We start from the raw sequence: 17,869 nt of genomic DNA on the forward strand, positions 1-17,869 counted from the left end.
AAAAGCATGTCCAAGTGCAAGTAGATAAATAGGTACCACTCCGGCGGGAAGGTAAACGGCGTTTACGTGCGCTGCTCTGGTTTGCCAGAAGCAGCTTAGTCATTCTGGCCACATGACCCGGAAGCTGTATGCTGGCTCCCTCGACCAATAAAGTGAGATGAGCGCCGCAACCCCAGAGTCGGTCACGACTGGACCTAATGGTCAGGGGTCCCTTTACCTTTAAGTATGGGTTGTTAGAGTAACAAAGGAAGTGGCTTTGTGCCAGAGGACAAATGGGTAGGCTCTTCTCTCTCACCTGGCTGTTTCTGAGAAGGACAAAGGGCCAGAGGTGTGTGAGAGAGCTGAGCTGGAAGCAGCTCTCTGCAGGCAGAAGTCTGAGACATGCTTGATTTCTGCTTGAGTCCAAGGCTGTGGCTATGGGAGAAGCAAGACCCTCCTGGGGTATTAATGCTGTGAACCCCTCCATCATAGGCTCTAGTTCAGGGGTCAGCAAACTTTTTCAGCAGGGGGCCGGTCCACTGTCCCTCAGACCTTGTGGGGTGCCGGACTATATGGGGGGGGGGGGGGAGAAATGAACGAATTCCTATGCTCCACAAATAGCCCAGAGGTGCATTTTAAATAAAAGCACACATTCTACTCATGTAAAAACATACTGATTCCTTGACCATCCGCGTGTCGGATTTAAAGGTGATTGGGCTGGATCCAGCCCCTGGGCCTTAGTTTGCCTACCCATGGGCTAGTTGTATTTGTGTGTAAATAAAATAAAGACACCACAGTCTCCTCTGTCCCTCATTCCAAGAATACCAAATCCTGAGTTCGGAACCGCTGGAATCTCATGCCGCTGAGAAATTGGGGCAACAATATATATTTTAAAGGACTCTAAACCTTTGGCCATCACATCTTTGACAGTGAATTCACATATTTATGTGTTGTGTGACACCTTTTTGCCCCGGTCTGTTCAGAACCTACAGCCAGTCAATTTCACTGGATGGCATTAGTTTGTATCCAATAAAATCACTGCACGAGTGGAACAAATTCTGCTTGCCTAGTGGAACTTGCCCTTCCTCCCATCAGAGCAGATTTGGTGTGGGCTTGCAGAAGTCACAGGGGAGAGGAAAGGGAGAGGAAGTTCCATTGCACAAGCGAAACTTGTTCATTCACACGGTAAATTTTCTGGATGCAATCTTCTGAGTTAAAATGTTGGTTTTCTCTGCAATGCATATGAACACAAGATTCAACATCTGTAAAATACAAAATTAAAAAAGAATATTCATTTGAATCCAGATTATGTATCTGCGAGCCCTCCAAGATAGAATATCAGCCTCATTATCTCTTGGCTTCATCCCTCAGTCTCTTAGAAAGAAATTGCTCTCCTGTCTGATGAATAACATTTCTTCTTACAGCCCAATTCATAAAAAAATGTGGCGTGTTTTTTTAAACTAACAGGTAATAGATTTGTCCCCCACTGTGCAGCATTGTTCACTGCATTGATTGTCCATGAGGATTAGACAAAAGCTTGACAAATAAACTGTCAAGGCTGGTCACGGTTAAATTGTGAGATTCTAGCTACAGCTATCTTTATAGAAGTTGGTTGTCTTTATAGAAGTATTTTCTCTCTTTTTTCCTATATAATACCACTTCTGGCAACAATTAGTGCATTTTAGTACTCCATTCAGTTCTGCTATCTAATTTGGTTTCTTATAGAGAGAGAGGGTGTGTAGGTGTGAAGTTATACCTTGCATGTTTGGTAAATTCTGTTTTATATCTTTCTCGCAGCCAAATGCAGCTGAGCTAATGATACTTTTGCTTTCACCTCCAGTCCTCCTCCGCAAAGGCCATTGTCCAGGGACATTCCAGGCAAAAATCTTCCCAGTTACGAGTAACCATGATTTCAGATAGATACTCCCAACCCTATCTTGATGTGCTGGGGCTTGAACCTGGGACTTCTCTGCATGCAAAACAGAATCTCTACCACTGAGCTACAGCCCTTCTTTTCTCAAAACCAGCCTTCAGAATCTGATAGATGAGTGCCCATGGATGACCGGTGTTCCAGCTCACACTAATCCCATGTGGAAACAGTCATTCTCACTTAGGGCTCATCCATGCACTTGTTCCATGCCTAGAGATCATGGGTTCAAATAATAATAATAATAATAATAATAATAATAATAATAAATTTATGCCCCGCCCATCTGGCTGGGTTTCCCCAGCCACTCTGGGCTGCTTCCAACAGAACACTAAAATACAATAACCTATTAAACATTAAAAGCTTCCCTAAAAAGGGCTGCCTTCAGATGTCTTCAATAATAATAATTTATTATTATGGTTTTCTGCTTGCCCCATGCTTGCTAGGCATGAGTCCAAGCAGTTTTGTTCTTGCCCCACTGCTTTTCCTGGGAAAACCTGCTCCTTAGCGATAAACCAGAGCAAACATCAATGGACTACTGCAATATGGTCTATGTGAGGCTATCTTTGAAGGTGACTCTGAACAACTAATCCAGAATGTGAGACTGGTGACTGGGAGCAGCTGCCAGGACCATACAACACTGGTCCTAAAAGATCTACATTGGCTCCCATTATGTTTCCGAGCACAATTCCAAGTGTTGGTGCTGACTTTTAAAGCCCTAAACAGTCTCAGCTCAATATACCTGGAGGAGCGTCTTCACCCCCATCATTCAGCCTGGACACTGAGGTCCTCCTCTGAGAGTCTTCTGGCAGTTCCCTCACTGGTCTCATGAGAGTTGGAGTCCAACAATGACCAGTGATGGTGCCACACACCACTGTGGTAAAGCATGCTGTGACTCACAGCATCAAAGAATCATAGAACTATAGAGTTGGACCCTGAGGATCACCTAGTTCAATGCAGGATGATGCAGGTGGCTGTGTGATTCCCTACATACCTGATTCCCTACATACATTCCCCACTTAGCACTATGTTGTATTCCATCTTGTGTTTTATCATAGGGTGATAAATGTAGTATATGGTATCAAATTAGCTAGGCCCAAAAGGCAAAAAAACACCTCCACTTATTAATCTAATAATCGAGTTACAAACAAGTGATAAATGTTTCTTTATGAAAATCCCATTGTTAAACATTCAGTAAAAATGGTGCAAATTGGAACTTGGAGTCAATGAAATTAATTCAAATGGTGTAATCATTTAATTTTTGCCCTGTTTGAATCCATTTCTAGGTTTCAGTCTTATGGCTATGCTGCGTGGTCTTAAGACTAACAAGAGGGCATAGCTAATGACTCATCTCTGTCAATGCTCCTAGCTACTGGGAAGTGTGTGTGTGTGTGTGTGTGTGTGTGTGTGTGTGTGTGTGTGTGTGCAAACCTCAGAAGATCAGATAATTTTTCTTCTCTATTCCAAGTATTTGTGATTTCTTTTGCAATTGTTGATGCACCTCTAACTTTGCCTTTCCCATAACCTCTCCTGTATAGAGAGAAAGACATGAAACCTTTCTTTATGGATGCTAAGGTGGTAAGAGGCAGAGGTACTATAATCTACAGCTGAATGATCTTCTCTTTTTAAAACAAGTTTGTGCTTGTCTCAGCACAAAAGAATCGGAGAAGAAAAGCCACTCATAAAAGCCTAAAAACATTGTATCGACTGGTGAAATCATAAAAAAATGTCTTGACCTGCTAAATGAATTAACTTGCTAAATGAATGTATTTGCATACATCTAAATAAATGAATGCATAAAGCCCAGGCCAGACACTTACCAAACCACTCATATGAACAAGATGCAAACGTGACAAAGGTGTAGATTTTGACTTGTTTGTCTTTTCAGTACTCTTAGCTGTGTGCATTGTAGTTGTATGTGGAAGGGGACGCTCTCAACACAGGAAAGGGCTTTTTTCTATGTGGCAATGGCATTTGCAGATATTTGGACACAAACAGTTTTCCAAAATGGAATGCTGAATATTTTTTTGGTGTCACAGAGGTAAAGTGGATAATGGGCTTGGAAAAATGTAGAAAGTCTCAAGGTTGCTTGTTTGTTAACAAAAATATTGTTCTCTCTGGAGTGTAAGCCATAAAACTTCTGAAAAGTGAGTGGGTGAAGAAGAACGCCATCTAGTGAGAAGAGCTGGGGAGATAGATGAGTTGGAAAGCCCAGGAGCGAAAGGGCTGATGGGAGCTTTGGGAGAGATCTCCAAGGGGCGGGGGGAAACGGAGGAGGCCTGAACCCAGGGATGGGATGTATCCAGTATCTTTTAAATCCACCCTGTCATTCCGATTCAATTTGTTACTTAGGTCTGAATCTGATCTGTTAAATCTGAAGGTCTGTTTTGCTCCTGTCAATGGGGGGGGGGGGGCTATAAATGGCTACAACTTTTCTTCTTCACACAAGTGGATGAAATTTGTAGGCAGTGTGCTTCCTCCCCCCCCCCACCTAAAGTAGACTAACTCTGCCAAATTTCAAGCATATCTATCCTAAGAATTTTCTTATTTTCTTCTAGAATTGGACACAACTTGCAGACATGGCCACTGCTTCTGAAATAATGAAGACTGTCAGACTTTTTAGAAAGATAGGTGCATGGTTCCCGCTCACCCCGAGCAGACTTTGGGAAAATAGGAATCACTTACCTAGCCCTAATGTTCTTTTCTTTTCTTTTCTTTTTTGGCAAATCAGTTTGAAAACTGGGGGCATAAGAGAGCTGTGGGAAGTTGTTTGAGCCCAGAGCTGTGAGTGCCACATGCTTTGCCCTTTCCTCCTGGTGGAACATCTGCCTTGCATGCAGAAGATCCCAAGGAGAAACCCCTGCCTGAAACTTTGGAGACCCACTGCCAGCGAGTGCAGACAATGCTGAAATGCTGAGCATGATGGTTCAATGATCTGGCTTCATATAAGGCAACTTCCTATGTTGCCCTCTGAAGCCAACCTGCTGCCCTCTAGTGCCATGGAGGACACCAACTCATTGCCAGCATTGGCACAAGATTTCAACCGCCAGTCTGGTCAGGTATTGTACATGGAATGTGGGTGGTACTATCTTGTCATTCAGCTCAGGCAGCAAAAGGTCTTGGGTCAGCCCTGTGGGCTGAAGATGCAGCTTTCCCATTAGGAACCCACTTGTTTGTTCATTCACACTAAGCCATGGTTCGACTTGGCAGCACACACAAACCAAGCCGATGTTTTGGTAAGCAAGAAATCAACAATTAAAACTCAACGAGTCTAGCCAGAACCCAGAAGACCAAGGGTGAGTGGGAGTACATGGGTCTCCAAGCGGATATTGACTAGACTGCTTTCAGTGGTTTCTATTGTTTATAATGCCCCAATCAGGAAACCCAGCACACATATTTTGACCTGACACACAGGCTGCCTTTCTTTCCCCCTGACAATGCGTCTTCCACTCCATGAGCAGAGTTCTAAGCATTTCTCAATACACGTTTAAAAATAGCCTCTGAAGGTTGAAGACCCAGAGATGGAGTAGAAACAATCTCATTGCATAACGACAACAGCGAGGAATCGGCGTGACATTTCAGTAAATGCTACAGCCATTTGTAAGTGTTCATTTCAGCCGGTACCCCATCTATTACATGACAGCTATTTGCTTAACATCCCAGGGAGAATTCACTTGGTTTACAGATAAGCTGTTTAAGGAGGCGCTGGTATCAAGATGTAAAGTGTTATAATATGGACAATTTGTTACCACCGCAGCCGAGCGTCTGTGTCATTACAGCTTGCAGAGGTAGGGATACAGTTGGCTGTTTCTTCAACTTCCAAGCTAATGGAGAAAGCGGGGAGTGTATCGTGGGGGAAGAGGAATGATGAGAATCAGGGAAGTTGCATTGCTTGGAAAAGACCAGTGCAGTTACAATTTGCAAAGGTTTGTTTTCAATAAAAGTTGACTAGTGTCCAGAAGTTCATTTAGGTCTGTTTCACATGGCTCATTAATAGAGAGGAGACTGTTAGCGCAATGGAGAGTAGAACTAGCAGTGGTTATTAGATGAGATTGGCAAGCAGTGGGATGCATCCTTTTGCTTGTGCATTCCCTGCAGACTGAATGTTGTTGGGCATCACAGAGGATGAATGAGGGGGTGAGTCATTCTGTAATTGTTCCATGTCTTGTACAGTTCACTGCATGGCACCTGGTGTTCACCATTATTAGCGACAGGATACCGGGGCAGAGAGTTGATCTTGTTCTTACGACTCAGAGAAACAGAAAGCTGTTGATTTTACTCTGTCGGCTATTTGTGTTCCATAGAAGCAGCCTCCTTTTTTAAAAAACAAAACCCCCATAGCAAATACTTGATTATCACTTTCAATTTATAGATAAACGCATCAAGTATCACTGCATGGGCATTATCTTATGATGCACGCAGGCTTTGTAAACGGAATCCAACATAACAGAAACAAACAAGATGTTAATGTGACAAGAATAAAAAGGGAAAAGAGAGAATCTGGAATGTTTAACTCTACAAACTGCAGCACATATCCCTCTACTTCATGATAACATTCAGTATCTTACAATGGTGGCAAACTTTGAAAGCAGGAACTTCAAAATATGAATCTTTCTGCTCAGAAATCCACAGGCCCAGTCTATAACAGGGCTTGCCATCTCTGCCAGCCAGCTCTTTCTGACATCCAGCTCCTGTTCCCAAGCAAGCCTATATATCAAACAGATGGGGTAGCCAGTAGTGAGACGGGCACAGTGGGTGGTAATCAACCAAGCTTTCTCGGAGTAGACCCATTTAAACTAATAGCCATGGCTAAGTTGGGCCATTAATGTCAACGGGTCATGACTGAGTAAAACCTAGTTGACTTTCACCCAGTCAACAGGGGAGAACTTGTAAGATTGGTCTTTAATTGGCAACAACTAAGGAATGTTGATCAAGAGGGCCATTTCCTCCCAGAAAATTGTCCTGGATAATTGGGAAAAACCAAACCCATTCCAAGGTGGGCCAAGGTGAGTGAATGTAGTAGGTGAGGTGAAATCCTTATCCTTGGCCCTTGTGTTGATAAGATCCTTCTCTTTACAGGATGTATTTAATACTTTGCTTAAGATGTGATCTGCCTGCTATACCAGCCTGACAGTTGATCAAGACTGTACATTAACTGATTTCCATTCAGTATGAGCCGGAATTTAGCCATTATCAACGTATTTTCTATTATCTGGTGATAATATTAGCCGAGTCTTTAATAATAACCCAGTAGCATCAGCTCTGATCTCATTGGAATTGTACAGCCTGTTGCAATTGCATTGACTACATAATGCTTGTCTAATAGACCTTAATTTTTCAACATTCCCAGCAAACATGCACGTAAGTAGTTCGTTCTTTTACCGTATCTCCAACATCTCGCATTTCTCAAACTGTATATCTTACTTAATTTTTTTTCCAGCCTTAAATACCACTGATATACTACTTGGTAATTATTTTATTTAAAATGAATGCACAGGCATGTCGCAGGAGTAGATGTGAAATTGTTTTTCCATTTATCTTCTGGCAGATGATTTCCCAGAAAAGCTTCCCGTTTCCTTTTAAAGTTATTCCTCAGACTTGACTACTGTTTTGTATATTTCTGATGGGAGCTCTTTGGTGTTGTGTTTTGTCTTGTCACATAGCCTCTCAAATATAGTACATTTCATTCTGAATTTTTTATTACTCCATTAGGTATGGATCTTTGGTCTTAACTGAGAGTATTGAAATCGCAGCGGTGTCTCACCTTCATATGTTCAGATATATTTTGATATGATCTTATTTGATTGTCTTTTATTACTATCTTTTTTTATAAAAAAACACAGTTTCAGCTCGCAGGCAATTGTTCTTTTTCATTATACAGATAAGATAAAAAGCCAAACCTTCCGGGACCCAGGCTGCAATCCTATGGCTGTGTACCTGGGAGCAAGCGCCATTAAGCTCAATAGGATTTACTTCTGAGTAGAGAAGATTGTACTGTCAGTCACTCCAATCTGGCTCTTGTCATGCATAGGCCTAGTTTCCTGGGAATGTGGAAAGGAATGTGTGTCTGGAGGCAGATCCAATTGAGAGCAATACAAGAGAGATGACAGAAAGCAGATGAACATTTTTGATTGTTTTGCAATTTGCTTGACTATCGGGTGAAAGGTTCTCCTTCTCTGAACATGCAAATGTGGACATGAAAATCAAAAATCACAAAAACACAGCAGGAACTGCAAACATCATGCAGTTTCTCTCAGCAGGTCTTTTTCTGGATATATTTTTTTATTACAATAAATAGACTTGTGTTTCATGTGGATGGGTCATCCATTACCCCAGGAAAACAAGCTTTACAGAAACCTTGTCCAGAGACACTTGTCTAAGAGAAGTCTACGTTCCAATGGAGTTATTGGCTGAACTGAAGCCAATGCTGCATTTTCTGGCAGAAGACAGGACAGGAAGAAGCAGAGAAATGTTCCGGGGTAAGACTCTTCCCTCTTGTTGAGAGGGGCCTAAGGTTGGGAGTGTTAGGAAAACATTCTTTAAGAAAAGGATAGAAGTTCCTGGAAGCTTTAAAGAGGGTTCCAGAATTTTCTTTAGTGTGTAGGAGTGACACTATTTTTTTTTTTATATATAAATTTTTATTAATTTTCAACATATATTAAAACACAATACAACTGACAATACATAAACAAACAAACATATAAACACGTATAATTTCATAACCTCTTTTTCTTAAACCTTATTTCAACGACTTCCCCATACCTCCCTTTTCTGCATCCCTGTTTTAAACTTTTCCAGCAACCCCTAATTTCAATTACTTATAATTCACTTTCTTTAATCCTTTTTCTCTTACCCAATTATTTGTCGCTGCAATTCTGTTTTACATTACCCATGACATTTTAGCACTCATTAATTTTGCAACAGTTCTTAAGATAAACTTTAAATTTCTTCCAATCTTCTTCCACCGTCTCTTTTCCTTGGTCGCGGATTAGGAGTGACACTCTAGGCTTGACTGGTGTCAACTAGAGGTGCACATAAAGGGAGGAAGTTGCAGGCTTCAATTTCCACACAAGGAAAGCACACATACACACACACTATCAGCACACAGGCTAATAATAATAATAATAATAATAATAATAATAATAATAATAATATATTATTTATACCCCACCCATCTGACTGGGTTTTCCCAGTCACTCTGGGCGGTTTCCAACAGAATATTAAAATACAATAGTGAGTCAAACATTAAAAGCTTCCCTAAACAGGGCTGCCTTCAGATGTCTTCTAAAAGTCTGGTAGTTGTTTTTCTCTTTGACATCTGGTGGGAGGGCGTTCCACAGGGCGGGTGCCGCTACCGAGAAGGCCCTCTGCCTGGTTCCCTGTAACTTGGCTTCTCACAGCGACGGAACTGCCAGAAGGCCCTCAGCGCTGGACCTCAGTGTCCGAGCAGAACGATAGGGGTGGAGACGCTCCTTCAGGTATACTGGACCGAGGCCATTTAGGGCTTTAAAGGTCAGACCAACACTTTGAATTGTGCTCACAAATGTACTGGGAGCACAATATTGCTGCCCTGGACACAGAATTGACCTGTGCCTCCATGGACAGCTGTGAGTCCAAAATGACTCCCAGGCTGCGCAACTTGTCCATAAGGGGCACAGTTACCCCATTCAGGACCAGGGAGTGCTCCACACCTGCCTGCCTCCTGTCCCCCCAAAACAGTACTTTTGTCTTGTCAGGATTCAACCTCAAGGTTGGAAGTAAGATAATGTGTGCTGCTGATACTGTGAGTTTTGCTGTGTCAGGATTATTAATTACTGGACTGAGATTATACCGTGCCGAAGAAATAAAGAAGGAATGTAAATAGCTTGTATATAATAGTAGCAGAAATGCTTGTGCAACCAGTCAAGCCATAAAGAAGCTCTTGATTGTGAATTTGAGTATGACTCGTGTTCTTTGTCCTCTGCCTCTGGGGAAAACTTTGCTACAAACAGCAAGAAGTGGTTTACCAAGGTGCCACCACACAAGCAGAAAAGTGCAAATATCAAAGCAATATCAGCAGGAGACAGCAGGAGACATCACAAGCCGCAACTGCCCAAGTTAGACCATGTAAGGGGCTAACATGCCAATGAAGGGGAGCGAGGATGAGTTACTGGCCCTGCCTTAATGTTATGCGTGCACGCCAGGCCCTACTCCCAAACCTCTGGATGTTTGGGCAAAGTTCTCAAGGCTTTATTCATGTAGGCTACTGCAAGCCATCAGGCACTGCAATCACAAAATGCTCCCGATTGTGTGGAGGAGCCTATGTGAGGACAGTCAGATCCCCCTTCTAATCTTCATCCTACAAACATAGATGTATGGATGGAGTCATTCAGACACATGGGCCGGGGCCATGAGGCATTATTCTACTCCCCTTCTATATATTAGCTCTCCACATGGAAGGCTAAAATATGAAAGGGGTGACTGTCATTTTCAAGTGTGATATATATATATATATATATATATATATATATATATATATATTCCAAATTGGTGCTGATATGTGAAAAGCCAACCTTTACTTTATGGCAGGTGTGGGAACCTTTCTAGTCCGGGGTGGTGGTGGGGGATATTGTTATCTCCTCAACCCCTCACAGGCAAAGTTTGACAGGTAGGCAGAGACTCCCAGCTGTCAATCACCTGGTGCCATAATGACACCAGGTGACCTTTTCTCCACAGCACTTTGAACTGAGCTTCTGAAGATTTGACAATCAGCAGCATGCCAGATCTTCAGAAGCCCAGTTCCTACTGCTTCAGAAAATAGCCTTTTTGAGGGAAGCTTCTGTAGATGTCTGCAGAAGCCCCTCTCAAAGTGTTCTTTTGCCCTTTGTGTTGAAAGAGGCTTTGCAGGCACCATTGATTGGCTTTTGGCCAGGACTTGCCCTTCCCTTCCCTACACCTGACATTTTTTATGACCTCAGTTATAGGACAAGTTGGCATGACTTGCCCCTGACACGTCTAATCAGGCCCGCTCCTCTATCCTGGTTTATAGAGGTGGGGGAGAAGCAAAGGAATATGGAAGCTGAAGAGTATAAAAAAGAGTATAAAAACAAATACCTGTTTCAGAGCCGCCCAAGATGGTGACTGTAATGGTTATAGGGGTTGCTCGTGCGTAAGTTACCGCCACTCTAGGCTAGGTTGCCTGGTTAAGCCTTTTCTGTCTAGACAGCCCTTCACTTCGTGGCTGTTTCAGTCGCTAGCAGAATCCGTCAGTGGGCGTTTCTTGAACCTCTTCCAGCAAAGAAGTTCTTTGACGCCAAGTCGCCGCCTACTCTCCCTGCGCGGCAGTCTACTGCGCAGGGTGGGTGTGGGCAGCGGAGGACCCGTGCTCTCCTCGCTGGTCTCCGGCGAGGAGTCCTGGAGCCCCCTCTCCGCTTCCCCCATCCGCCCTCCTTTATCCCTGGTGTTACGCTGATTTCCTTCCCCAGCCAATGAGCTGCCTCTCTCCCTGCTGGGCCCTTCTCCAGCATCGCTTTGGAGCCTTGCCTCCGCCTCTAGCTCCGATGGCAGTTCCCTGACAGTGACCATCACTACATCTTCTACTGTTTGTTCATGGACTGTGTGGAGGAGAAATCCTTTTTCTTTGTCCTGTATCTCCCCGCTTAATTGGATGGCACCAAGTTCTGACATTATGAAGGAAGGAGGAATTCCTCACTTTAAGTGGTGGGCTCAGTGATGGACAAATTCCTATAGGCTTGGTTGGCTCATTTTTTTTTGTGACTTTTCTCAGAGAAATCCCAAGAGTTTCCCCCTCCAGCTCATCATGTTGCCAGACATGTGCATATTGTTACAGCTCTCCTGGTTCACAATGTCCTGTTCTGCCCTTTATACAATTCACCTAGGGATAGATTCCTCTATTCATTTCTTAATTTTCTAGAAGGTCATCAGGTGATTTCAAAATTGTTTGCTTGCCAATGCAGACAAATTTGTTACCCGCATACACACTATATCTTTAAAGCCCATTCACGGCGCATTTTTCCCCTTCAAAGAATCCTGGGCATTATATTTTACCCCTCACCAAGTTTCAGTTCCCAGCAACCCTTAGCAAACTACTGTACCCATAATTCACTGAGAAGGGAAATGTGCTGTGAATGTGCTGTGTATGGAATCTTACAGGCATGAGCAGTGAGAAAGTTATGGGCTACTTTTTTGACCCCAATATTGACTGCCAAAGTTTTTTGGGTTGTTGTTTTTTGCTTCGTAAATCTAAACAATTAGGGAAAGTTTACATTTTAAAGTTTCGGTTATTTGCAGTTCTAAAAACAGATCCCTGGGATGTTAAGCCAATAGCTGTCACGTAATAAATAAACTTGCTCTGGGTTTGCATGGTTTGTTTTTGTAATATATACTGCAATAGCCATTGATTGCAAGCCATACAAATCTGACTGACTGACGTTGCCCCTTGAGGAATGGGTGTTCCCAGCACCAACCATGACTGAGAGTGACTTGGAAATTCAGCTTATTCAATAGGAACAGCAACCACGGAACATGTCAGGAATCCACCGAGATAACTCACCAAACATAAGTCTGCTCGGATGGACAAGTCATTTCGCCTCATTTGTGGAAGCCGAGAAGTTTCATTGAGAGTAAGGAGTTAACATTAACAAACTTCTGCTCCTGTACCTACAAAGCACTAGCCTTTGTAATTCACATCTTTATCCGAGAATCAATGAGTGTTTCATCCAGCATAAGATGATGCAACAATATAGATATAAGAACTTTTAGATATAAGAATCCCTTTTTGAATACCTCAATTTTCACTTCTTAGCTGACTTAAAATTAAATTGCTTTTCTGGGCCTGATCTGATGTAGACAGAAGTGCGAGATATACACAGTCAGTACAGCTCCAGAGAAACTATCTGGTCTGCCACATGGGCTAGAATGTCTTCCGCAGGGATAGGAAACTGCCCCATCTTCTCTTCTCCCTTTTCCTCCTTTGTTATCTTACCAACTTCCATTCCCAGCCCATCTTAAAAATGAGCAGGAGGTGAACAGGCAAGTTCAATGGCTGAACTACTCTGGAGACTGTCCATGGGATCTCCTTGACTATGGGGAAGCCCTCTTCAACTAGCCCCCCATCTTCGCACATTGTAACTAGAGGCTGGGATATTATATCTACCTCCTAGGAGCCAATTGAACAAGCTATTTCTGCCCCAGCCCCCTTTTCTCTATTCAGTAGAACTGACGCATACCACTTTTCTGCCTAAAGAAAGATGTCAGCTGCTTTGAAATTCAAGCTCACATAGGAACTGAGAGTATCGCATTCCTTCTGCCTGCCTGTCAAATGTATGGCAAGAGCTGTTGTTTTCTTTTACACCAAACCTCCCCCTCTGCTCCCTCCCCTCCGTGTATCCTAAATAAAAGTCTTCATTTTGAGATATATTATTCCAGCTGATGAACTTGCAACCCAAGAGTTTCTCTCTATAAGCTGGGGGTGGGGGTTGCCTGCTGTGTTGCTGCTGTCGCAAGAATGAATGGGGAGACTGAGAGAAGCCTTTGGGTAATGGTGGCTGGGAATGGGAAGGCACAAAGCAGGGGTGGGAAGCTTACAGTCCTTCCTGCGTTGTTGGGTGGCCAGCCCTCATCAATCCCAGCCAACAAAGCCAATGGTCAGGGGTAATGGAAGCTTTAGTTCAACAACACCTGGAGGGCCAGGGATACCCTATCCTTGGTGTATCAATCTCTCCCTACCCCTAATTTTCATCCAAAGGAAGTGGCAGCAGAGAAACCCTTCTATGGGGCAAAGAAGTGATGGGAGCAGAACCTGGGTCACTGTTCTTCCAAATTACTGCAAAATATAGAACTTTAGTGACTGTGCCCACAAAACCACTTTGTCAGCCTGACTGCTGACCAAGAATCTTACAGAATCTTACATTCCAAGCTGCAGAAGACCAGACCATCTGGGTCTGGTCTTCTGGTCTTCTAAACTGTTGCCCGATTAGAGCATTTCAAGCTGGACGTGTCAAGCCTTTGTCCCTTTAGCAGTCACAAGGGGCTGGAGACCGAGAGAGGCAGTCTGACAGTCTGAAAAGGCTCTCCACCTTTGTTGGGGCAACTTGGCTCCACTGGAGCTATCTGTGGGTTTGCAATGCCTGGCCAGCCTTGGCCCCTGCTCTATGGATCCAGCACCAGGCCAGAACACAACATCAGCTCCCAAATACAGGAAGCCGCAACTTACCTGCATTTAACTTATGTGTGTTCAGCTTTTTGCTGAAAATTATTTGGCAAAACAATTTAAATACATTAGAAAAGGGGCAGGGATCTGGGGAAAAAGATTTTGGGAAGCAATGTGTTTTGACTATGCACAATTTTGGGTTTAGGCACTGTCCCCAGAATGCAACCCCCATGTAAGTTGCGAGCTTACTGCCTGTATAGGTAAAGGTAAAGGGACCCCTAACCGTTGGGTCCAGTTGCAGACGACTCTGGGGTTGCAGCGCTCATCTCGCTTTACTGGCCAAGGGAGCCGGCGTACAGCTTTCGGGTCATGTGTCCAGCATGACTAAGCAGCATCTGGTGAAACCAGAGCAGCACATGGAAACGCTGTTTACCTTCCCACCGGAGCAGTACCTAATTATCTACATACACTTTGTGCTTTCGAACTGCTAGGTTGGCAGGAGCAGGGACCGAGCAAGGGGAGCTCACTCCATTGCGGGGATTCGAACCGCTGACCTTCTGATCGGCAAGCCCTAGGCTCTGTGGTTTAACCCACAGCGCCACCTGCTACTGCCTATATACTTTGCTTCATTTCCCCTTTCAGCCAGTATGCCATCTCTTTCCTTCCATTGATTCCACCTTGCTCAGTGTCCCACTACTGATGCTCCCAGCTGCAAATGCTTTGCTTACCCAGGAACCATTTTGAAGGTATATCTGCTCCAGGAAGAAGGGTTGACAGAATTGGGGGGAGAGCTATCTATCAGTATTCAATTTGAGTGGGCGTATCCTGCTCTTCCTCTGCCTCAGTTCCTCTCCTCTTAATCAGGAACAAGTACACCAGAGTCAGCAGAGAGCCTCCAGATTTATGACGGTGCCTCTAAAACATAATTTAGACCCCTGAAATAAACACCCCTTCCCATTTTCGGATGATTTTTCTTGACCTAGTGATGTGTGTTACTGTTCTTGCTCGCTCCCAATGCACAGCCAAGCCGTAAGTTCAGTGAAGGATTCTGTCTTTTGCCTAGGGGGTTGCTTCCCCACCCCTCTGGCAGCTGAGTTATTGCTTGGCCAATGGTGGTGGGGAAGGGGGGCTTGGGGGATACACAGAGTCCAAGATGCACAATTCATAAGCATCTCCGACAGCCAAGACATTTGCAGAGGAGAAATTAATGGCCTGCTTGGTGAACTCTGAGCTTCAGAAATCATTGAGAGCTGTGCCTGAAGAATGACTATCTTTCATGGAGGGGATAGAGGATATAGTGGAATGGGGCAACACATGGTACCCATGGTACCCAGAGTTGCAGGTGATGGCTTTGGTCAGCTAATCCCATTTAGGGATATAGGGATGCGGGTGGCGCTGGGATGCGGGTGGCCCTGTGGGTTAAACCACAGAGCCTAGGACTTGCTGATCAGAAAGTCGGCGGTTCGAATCCCCGCGACGGGGTGAGCTCCCGTTGCTTGGTCCCTGCTCCTACCAACCTAGCAGTTCGAAAGCACGTCAAAGTGCAAGTAGATAAATAGGTACTGCTCCGGTGGGAAGGTAAATGGCGTTTCCGTGCGCTGCTCTGGTTCGCCAGAAGTGGCTTAGTCATGCTGGCCACATGACCCGGAAGCTGTACGCCGGCTCCCTCGGCCAATAAAGCGAGATGAGCGCCGCAACCCCAGAGTCGGCCACGACTGGACCTACTGGTCAGGGGTCCCTTTACCTTTACCTTTAACCTACCTTTACCTTTTACCTAAAGGGCATAAAGGACATGCTGGGCACAGGACAACCTCTAGGAAAGTTCTGTTGCCTTGCTCCTAAATGTTCAAGAATTGGGAGGCCATCGGACAAGAGGAAATGCATTGCCAACAAAGAGGATTCAGATTTGCATAAAATGTGCATATGCTAATTTGAATGTATACCTCTGATTTAGAAAGAATGCCTATAATTTTAAATATAAATGCGGTGGGTGATGCCAAACATTATTCAGGCACAGTGGACTTTAATCCATTGACTTCTGTGGATCTACCCTAAGTAAAAGGTAAAGGGTAAAGCGACTCCTGACCATTAGGTCCAGTCGTGACCGACTCTGGGGTTGCAGCGCTCATCTCACTTTATTGGCCGAGGGAGCCGGCGTACAGCTTCCGGGTCATGTGGCCAGCATGGCTAAGCCGCTTCTGGTGAACCAGAGCAGCGCACGGAAACACCGTTTACCTTCCTGCTGGAGCGATACCTATTTACCTACTTGCACTTTGACATGCTTTCGAACTGCTAGGTTGGCTGGAGCAGGGACCGAGCAATGGGAGCTCACCCCGTCGCGGGGATTCGAACCACCGACCTTCTGATTGGCAAGCCCTAGGCTCTGTGGTTTAACCCACAGTGCCACCCACGTCCCTCTACCCTAAGTAGGGTTCCCATATTTCAAAAAGTTGTTCAGCTTTTTCAGGGAAAGTTGTTTTGGGGGGCAAGTCACCCAAAAAGTTGTTGCTAAAGTTGTAGCATCTTCAGGACTCTTGCTGCTCTCCCTTCTTCGGATTCTTTTACATTTTAGCTAAACCTGGACCAGACAGCAGCTTTCTGTAAATTAGGACACATGGCCACCCTATGAATGAGGTGCAGCTCCTTCCCCACCCTACCCATCCCACTATGCTTTGGACCAGTTCTACGGAGCGTTTTAAGCATAGCACTTCAGAACATCTGAAAGGTGCTACAACCAGTGCTGGATTTATGTATAGGCTAAGTAGGCTGAAGCCTAGGGCCTCTAAATCTAGGGGGCCTCGCCAGCCAGCCCGCTCCCCAGTGGGCAGTCTCCCCTCTCCCAAAATTGCAAACCCAAAACTTCATGCAAGGGCAGGGCAACTCAGGCCCAGCAACTATGAGACTGAAGGAGAGGAACAGCAAGCCCTTCCACAAGTGACCAAGAGAGGGCACCAAGGCAGCTTCCTACCTGATCACTCAAGGGCATCTTTATCAATTTGGCCTTGGGGTATACATAGATAGATGGTTCTCCAAAGTTCCTGTTGAAACGCCTGCAAGCATTCCACACTACATCCCCCCCTTATTCTTATAAACAGTCTGGCAACGTAAACCCAAAGCAGGTTTACTTACAACGAAGACCCACTGTGTTCGGTGGCATTATCTATTTAGCACCATCCACTTGCCTAGTGATTTATAGAGTTACATCAGCAAACGAACTCCACCTATTTAAAATCTACATTTTGACTGCCGTGTAGGTGGGATGCTGGGCGGTGGGTGGGAGGGATGGAGAGAGAAAAGAGAGAGGAAGAAGGGGAGGCAACCATAACAGGAGCTGGATCCCAGAGAGCACAATCATGTATACTTAGTCTTTGTTTAAGTTAGAAGATGAGGATTAGTGTTACAGCCAAAAGCTATGCAGAAACAGCAGGTTTTGAAGAGAGGGGTGGCGCCATCGGTGTAATTATGCCCAGGATTGCCACTGTGCAATCTGAAACCTATGTTCATTTACTTTGAAGGAAGGAAGCTCCCCTGAGTTAAATGGGTCTCACACCCAAGTAAGCGCACATAAAATTGCAGTCTCGGTGTTTGGAACACTTCGTTTCTGACGTGAATAGCTGTAGGAAGGGCCTTCTGCAGCTTAAAGGAGCTTGCTCAGGCGACCACACACTGTAGACTACCATGAGGCTCTTTCACTGGTTTTTCTTGCAACAGTCTATCCTGACTCCCACCCTGGAAAACTGTGCTGCAGCGAAAGACTCAAGCGATCCCCTGTTCATGGCCACAAGTGGCATACTCCTCAACTGTCCTGAGAA

At 44.6% G+C, this 17,869-nt stretch overlaps 1 long non-coding RNA gene across 1 annotated transcript in view; it reads left to right on the forward strand.

Moving 5' to 3' along the window:
- The window catches only part of LOC310755722, a 481,307-nt gene that overhangs the window by 404,903 nt on the left and 58,535 nt on the right, over nucleotides 1-17,869 (forward strand). The window lies entirely within an intron of this gene.

Source organism: Podarcis filfolensis, assembly GCF_964270895.1.
Source record: "Podarcis filfolensis genome assembly, chromosome: 2".
In the NCBI taxonomy this organism is placed as follows: Eukaryota; Metazoa; Chordata; class Lepidosauria; order Squamata; family Lacertidae; genus Podarcis; species Podarcis filfolensis.